Genomic DNA, 6843 nt, shown 5'->3' on the forward strand with positions numbered 1-6843 from the left:
AGGAGCATTTCAGGCAGAGGGAAGAGCAAAGCAAAGGCCCCGAGGGGGAGCACAGTGGGCTCAGCTGGGGCCAGAGTGCTTGGGGTGCAGGGAAGAGAAGGGAGAGGGGTAGCAGGAGCTGCTTCATGCAAGCCTTAGGAGCTCCTGCTAATGGCACTGGCCTTTGCTCTGAATAAGTGGGCAGTATCAGAGGAATGATGTGACCTAACTTAAATTTTAAAAGAATCACTCTGGCTTCTGTGTCAAGGTGAGGCGTAGCCGGTCAAAGGCAGAAGCTTGGGAGTCCGGTTAGGAGGCTTGTGCAGTCATGCGGCTGAGAGATGGTGATGGCTTGGAGGGAGGTGGGGTGGCAGGAAGACGGTTTGCAGGGCTCTGTTTATGGACATGTTTTGAAGGTACATCTGCTGGGATTTGTTGACGAAGCAAGTGTGGGGTGTGTGTGTGTGTGACAGACAGAGGGGACTTAGAGACCAAGGCTTTAGGCTCGAGCAAGGGGGAGATGAAATGGGAGCACCGCAGGAAGAAGTACTATGGGGTGCGTTGCTTATCAGGAGCTGAGTTGTGGACATGTTAATTCTGAGATGCCTGTCAGACACTAAGTGGAGGTGTCCTGTAGGCCAGCAGGTGTATAAGTTTAGACTTGAAAGGAAAGGTCCAGGTGAGATGTAAATTTGGAATAGTATCTAAAGCCGTGAGCCTGGCTAAGATCACCAAGAGAATGAATGCACATGGGAAAGAGGTCTAAGGATTGTGCCTTGGGGTCTGCCAACCTTTAGAAGTGAAGGACACGGAGAGGAGCCAGCAAAAGAAATTCAAGCTGTGGCCAGGAAGGCAGGAGGAGCTGCAGGTGTGGAAGGTGTCCTTTAAGCCACGTAGAGTGTTCAAGGAGGGAGCGGCCAGCTGTGTTGGTGTCCAAATGTTATTGGCAGGCCAAGCAAGAGAAGAGCTAAGGAATGACCATTGAATTTTGCAACACGGGGGGGGGGGGGGGGGGCACCGATCACCTTCGAAAGACCAGTCGGAGTAGCTGCCAGCGGAAGCCTCCCTTTAGTTGGTAGATTTAGTGGGGAGGTCCAGGGCGTGCCAAGGGATGGTCCAGCAGGCCGGGGCAGTACTGGGCAGGTGGAGAGGGGGGTAACTGTTTAAAAACTGGAATGGACATATCTCAATAGTTCAACAATGGTACAGTCCTAACTCTGCATATTAGCTGAATATCAGCCCTGGCGACCTCATATTATTTCTGTTTCATACAAACGTTAATGTCCACACTTGGATTTCTCTGCAACGTTTCAGGGCAGGTATGTAAAGCCACTTCAAACTAACTGAAGCAGAAAAACAGATCCATCACCTCATCTCCCTTGAGACCAACAAAGGTCTGGCTCCAGGCACGGCTGGATCTCTGGACTCAATAAACCCCACCCACTGTAGCCGTGTATTTCATAGGGAGGATTTCCTTGAGTTGACTCGGTTCTTGGCAGGCTGTCCAAGCATAATGGCATCAATGTCCCCAGTAGCTCCAGGCTGACAGTCAGTAAGTTAGGAATTCTACCATATGGGGAGTGCTCTGTCCCAGTAATTCTAGCAAAAATCTCAAAAATAAGTTTCATTTGCCAAAGTTAGGTTAGTGCCCATCCCAGAACTAATCAAGTGCTTTCACGGGCCAGATCAGTGTCACGTGCCCACCCATCTTCTGGGAGTGGGATCAGTCCCACCCAGCAATGTAGACCAGACTGACAGGGTGGTGGTTCCCCAAGAGAATCAAGGTTCTGTGATGACAAGAAGGATGAATCCTGAGGGGTGAGCAAAGAAGATGGCCGTCGACTGCTCATGTGGAGAGCTCCCCAGGGACTACAGCACTTCACTGAACCCATTTGTCTCTACAGATCACCCTCCTATAAATTATGCCTGTGATATCACTCTGTGGGCATGCAGCTGTCCCCACAGCCGTGAGCCTCACTCTGTCCATTTCGATACCGTTGCTCTCAGAGTCTTAGAGATGCCTTGCCCCAACAATGCATACCTATGTCCACACAAGTAACCTTCTGAATTTCTGCCTCAGGACTGGGGAGGGCAGACATAGGAAGAGCAGAGGGAAGAATACATACGAGGAGCTCCACTATGGAGCTATGGCCACATACATACGTATGAGGACCTATGACCACTAAGTTGGGGGTCTGTACAAAAGTGACTGCCAAGTAGGAGAATTATTGGCCAGAGGTGAGTCAAAGGTGTGGAAATTACTCATCACTCATTCATAGGGATGACCCTAGACACCAACCTGTGTACTACCTTGCACATGTGGGACAACCAGGCACTGTGCTAATTTTATTTCCATTTTATTTATTTTCTCCATGATGGCTATCTGAACCATTGGATCAGGATCTTCCGGGGCCATTTCACACCTGCCTGGCACAGCCCTAGGACAGCTCCAAGCATGGAGACCCTTGGGAAGTATAAAACAGGAAAGGTCTGGAGTCAGTTGGGAACAATGCATAGCGTGCCAGAGAAATGCTTACATAAGCTCGTGGAAGGCATTCGACAAAATGAGGAAGCCCCAGTGGGAGCACTGGTCCTAAGCTCTAGGCCCACCCAAGCAGCCAGGGACCTGGTGGGACTGTGCTGCAATAGCCAGCAGTGGGCTTTGAGATTGAACCAGTTTGGGCTTGTAGTAGGTGCTCAATAAATACTGTAATTCCTGTGCTTAGTTTTAGCACCACCTGCTGTATATCTCAGGCATGTTTATGGAACATTTGATTAAAAACAGGTGGCTGTCTGTGCTCTCAGATCTTGTGCATCTCTCCTTTCCAGTCTACCTCCCACCAGCCCCACTGTACCATCAGGAGTTTCAGAGAGGGAAGGCAACAGTGGTGCCCAGGCTTAGGAGGGCTTGGCTGGCCATTGTCCCTACGCGTAGAGAAAACCTGATGATTTTCCATTTGGTTTACATACCATGAGTCTTGAAGTATCCCCATTTGCATTTTGGACATTCTGATGAACATGAGCTTCTCATCTCTGATAGAAGTGTGCGGTCCATTCCGAGAGTTTTCAACTAGCCCAAGAGTCTTGGCCTGTGCTGTGGGTTTTGTATCTTCAACTCCCAGCTCTCAAAAGCTGATTTGGCCCCTCTCCAGGCCATTCTACATATATAGGAAACCAGAGCTTTTGGGTGCCAGAGTTCTGCCTGAATTCCAATGACAATGGCTGCCTCCATAACTGAATTCTAAGGAGGTTCTGTAGGCCTGGATCCTAAATGGGAAATACTTGTAAAAGCTGGATGAGCCTGGGATCTGTAATCCATCTCTGTGTCCCCATGGTACAAGACCAGAGCATTCTAACGGCAGCAAGGTGGCATAATCAGATATAGATATTCATGGAGTGTAAGACTCTGGAAGCCTCCAGGAATTTCTTATATAAAGGCAGCTAGACACTTGGCCAGCCAAGTTTCTGACAGCCAGAAAGCTCCACAACGTAAGACGCAGGCAGGCTCTGCTGAGATGTGAGGAGGACCAGTTGGAAAAACCGAAACAGTAGCTGAAGTGACAGGGAAAGGGCAGCTGGTTGAGAATGTATGTGAGTAAACACACATCCTCACACTCGTTCTCTGTAACCTCCACAAAGGGCTGCAAACAGCTTCAAAATTAAATGCAGCACCAGTACACCATTCATTTAGAAATGGCCCCAAAGGTGCACCTGGGTGGCTCAGTGGGTTGAGTGTCTGACTCTTGATACTGGCTCAGGTCATGATCCCAGGGTCGTGGGATCAAGCCCCATGTCGGGCTCTGCACTGAGCGTGGAGCCTGCCGGAGATTCTCCCCCACAACCTCTCTCTCTGCCCTTCCCCGCCCCCCACTCTCTCTCTCTCTCTCTCGAAAAAAAAGACCCCAAAATTCCTTTCAAGGAGACAAAAGTAGATGTGAGTAGGTTAACGAACAACTAGATCAGGTAAATAGAGTGATCTAGTTACCTAATTATCCTGACACTAGGAAAAAAAAATGCAATTGTCCTGGGTTACATTATTTTCCAGGGTCAGAAAACAAGAAACAGGGGACTTCGTGAACTCTTTTTTTTTTTTTCTAGCAAATACTTTCTCTTGGCATTGAATGTTAAATTTGTCCTTATCTAAAATTTTTTTTAACTTTTTTTTAATTTATTTTTGAGACAGAGAGAGACAGAGCATGAATGGGGGAGGGTCAGAGAGAGAGGGAGGGAGACACAGAATCTGAAACAGGCTCCAGGCTCTGAGCAGTCAGCACAGAGCCGGACGTGGGGCTCGAACTCACAGACAGTGAGATCGTGACCTGAGCCGAAGTCGGATGGTTAACCGACTGAGCCACCCAGGCGCCCCAAATTTGTCCTTATCTAAAGGGTAGTGGGTACCAAAGAAGGCAATTCCCTTTTCACATGATATGAAAAAAGAGCCCTGCAGAATAGAATCTTCTATACTGATACTCTGAAAAAAAGTAGGGCCCTAACATTTGGACTTATTTCTGTACATTTCTTTGGGATGCCCACGCGATCTGGATCTGTTATGTTTCTTCCCAGGGGTCTCAGTTCCTGTTGAGCCGAGAATTTAGAAAACTCTCACCGAGATGAGAAAAGGCTTGGATGGTTATCTGGTTCTTCCCTTGGGTCTCTGCTGTACACAGCACACACTTTTAAATGGGCTAGAGGCATCCTTCCATAGCCACGGTCTCTGACATATCGGAAATGCTCCCTTGCCGTGTCATCAGGGCAAGGTGTCCCTGGGCTGGAGGGGGCTGTTATGTGTGTGGCAGGCTTATCTTTAGGACCTGATTGTGTCTGCGTATTTATAATTTCTGAAGTGTTCTCTCGATTGCCTAGCTTACTTAAATATAATGTTTACGAGAAAATGCACTTTTTGGCACAAAGTCCTGCAGTGGAGGGTTGTCGGAGTTTCCTTTATAGATTCCCTTTGAAAAATAATGCAAGACAAGAGTTCAGAAAAACACCCATGAGAAGTTATCAATTCCCACGAGATGATGAACTTTCCTGATAGTCAGTCGTACCCTCCAAGACACCACTGCTAGCAGCGTGGAGGCTAAAACTCAAGTACCTGTCCCCCCCATGACCGTTCCTTCCGTCTTACTCTCCAGAGATCAACGCTGTTGACCAGCTGGGAGGCTAGGGGTCTGTCATGTGCATAGACTGCTTTGATAAAGATAGCTTCGGCCCCATGGCTGAGTGCAGGAACATGCCCCTTGTTCTTAGGAAAACAGCCCCGGGAGGGCAATTGCTGAGACTACACCACTCAGACCCTGGGGGTCTAGAGCAGAGTTGCTGGAACCGGAGGTGAACTAAACAACCTGGTGGTATAACCAATGCCCCCGCATTGAGGAACTTTTCACATGGTTGGCTCAATAGGCCACGAGCAGCTGAGCCTGGTGGCCTCCAGTGAGCGCTGCCTGGGTCACGCGCAGACCTTGGTTTCGGGCCCCGTTCATGTCAGTCTTCTGTCTCTTGCTCACATCTCCTCTTTGCCATACCCTTGGCCATGACCTCAGACCCACTTCTAGGTAGAAGCATAAATCAAGCCTCTCTGTCTACCCCAAGCTTGGCCCCTTTGTCCTTCCAGCTCCACTTAGTCACGTTGCTTCCATTGGACCAAAGGGGGTCAGGGAGGGGGGGTGAAAACCTAGAACTGGGAAGGGAGAGACTCGCTGGCTCAAGGTCCCCCACCCAACTTGCTGCTTGTGCCCAGAAACCACCAGAAAACCTGGAACATGGGTAGAGAAGGCACACATTTTCTTTTTATTATTTGTAGAATCTTTAAGCATAAAATCAACAGTGGATCATTTTAGATTATCTGGTGAACTGAGGTTAAGGTGCTCTTTCTCCTGAAATGCCTTAGCTCTTTGGGATGGTTGCAGAACATTAAGCTTGTCATATTTACTCATAAATTAGCACTTGGCTGATGTACAAGGATCTGTTTATTGCTGCATCTGGGCTGCAAGATTGTTTAAAATTTTTTTTTTATTTTAAAATAACTATAGATTCACAGGAAGTTGCAAAAATAGTACACAGAGTCCTGGTACAGCTTTCTCTTAATTTCCCCTGATGGTTGTTACATCTTATGCAACTCTAGTACAATTTCGATACCAGGAAATTGACATTGGTACAATATGTGTGCATAGTTCTGTGTCATTTTATCTTACGTGTGGATTCGTATAACCACTACCACTATCATCATAATCAATTGTTTTCATCACCACAGAGCTATCTCTTGAGCTACATTTTATGGTCCTGCCCACCCTGTACCACCCCTCATCAGCATTAACGCCTGGCAACCACTGATCTGTCACCTCAATCATTTTGTTCTTTAGAGAATGATCTAAAAATGGAATCATTGAGTATGTGACCCACAGAAACTGGCCTTTTTCACTCAGAATAATGCTATTGAGATCCATCCACATCGTTGCATGTGTCGATAATATGTTCCCTTTTATCACTCAGTAGTATCCATGATATGGATATACCAGGGTTTGTTTAACCATTTGCCTATTGAGAGAAATTTGGTTGTTTCTAGTTTGGGGCCATGGCAAATAAAGAAGACCAGTTACATTTAATATAATTATTGAAATGTGAGGACATAAATCTGCTGTTTTATATTTTGTTTCCTTGTTTACTTTTCCCCTGTTGTTCATTTCTGTTTTTTCTTTCTTTCTTTCTTTTCTTTCTTCCTTCCTTCCTTTCTTCCTTCCTTCCTTCCTTCCTTCCTTCCTTCCTTCCTTCCTTTCTTTTTCTTTCTTTCTTTCTTTCTTTCTTTCTTTCTTTCTTTCTCTCTTTCTTTCCTTCCTTCCTTCCTTCCTTCCTTCCTTCCTTCCT

General features: G+C 47.0%; 1 protein-coding gene across 6 annotated transcripts in view; it reads left to right on the forward strand.

The window, feature by feature from the left end:
• The window catches only part of WDFY4 (WDFY family member 4), a 297907-nt gene that overhangs the window by 218405 nt on the left and 72659 nt on the right, over positions 1-6843 (forward strand). The window lies entirely within an intron of this gene.

This window comes from Neofelis nebulosa, chromosome 13 (genome assembly GCF_028018385.1).
Source record: "Neofelis nebulosa isolate mNeoNeb1 chromosome 13, mNeoNeb1.pri, whole genome shotgun sequence".
NCBI classification, from domain to species: domain Eukaryota; kingdom Metazoa; phylum Chordata; class Mammalia; order Carnivora; family Felidae; genus Neofelis; species Neofelis nebulosa.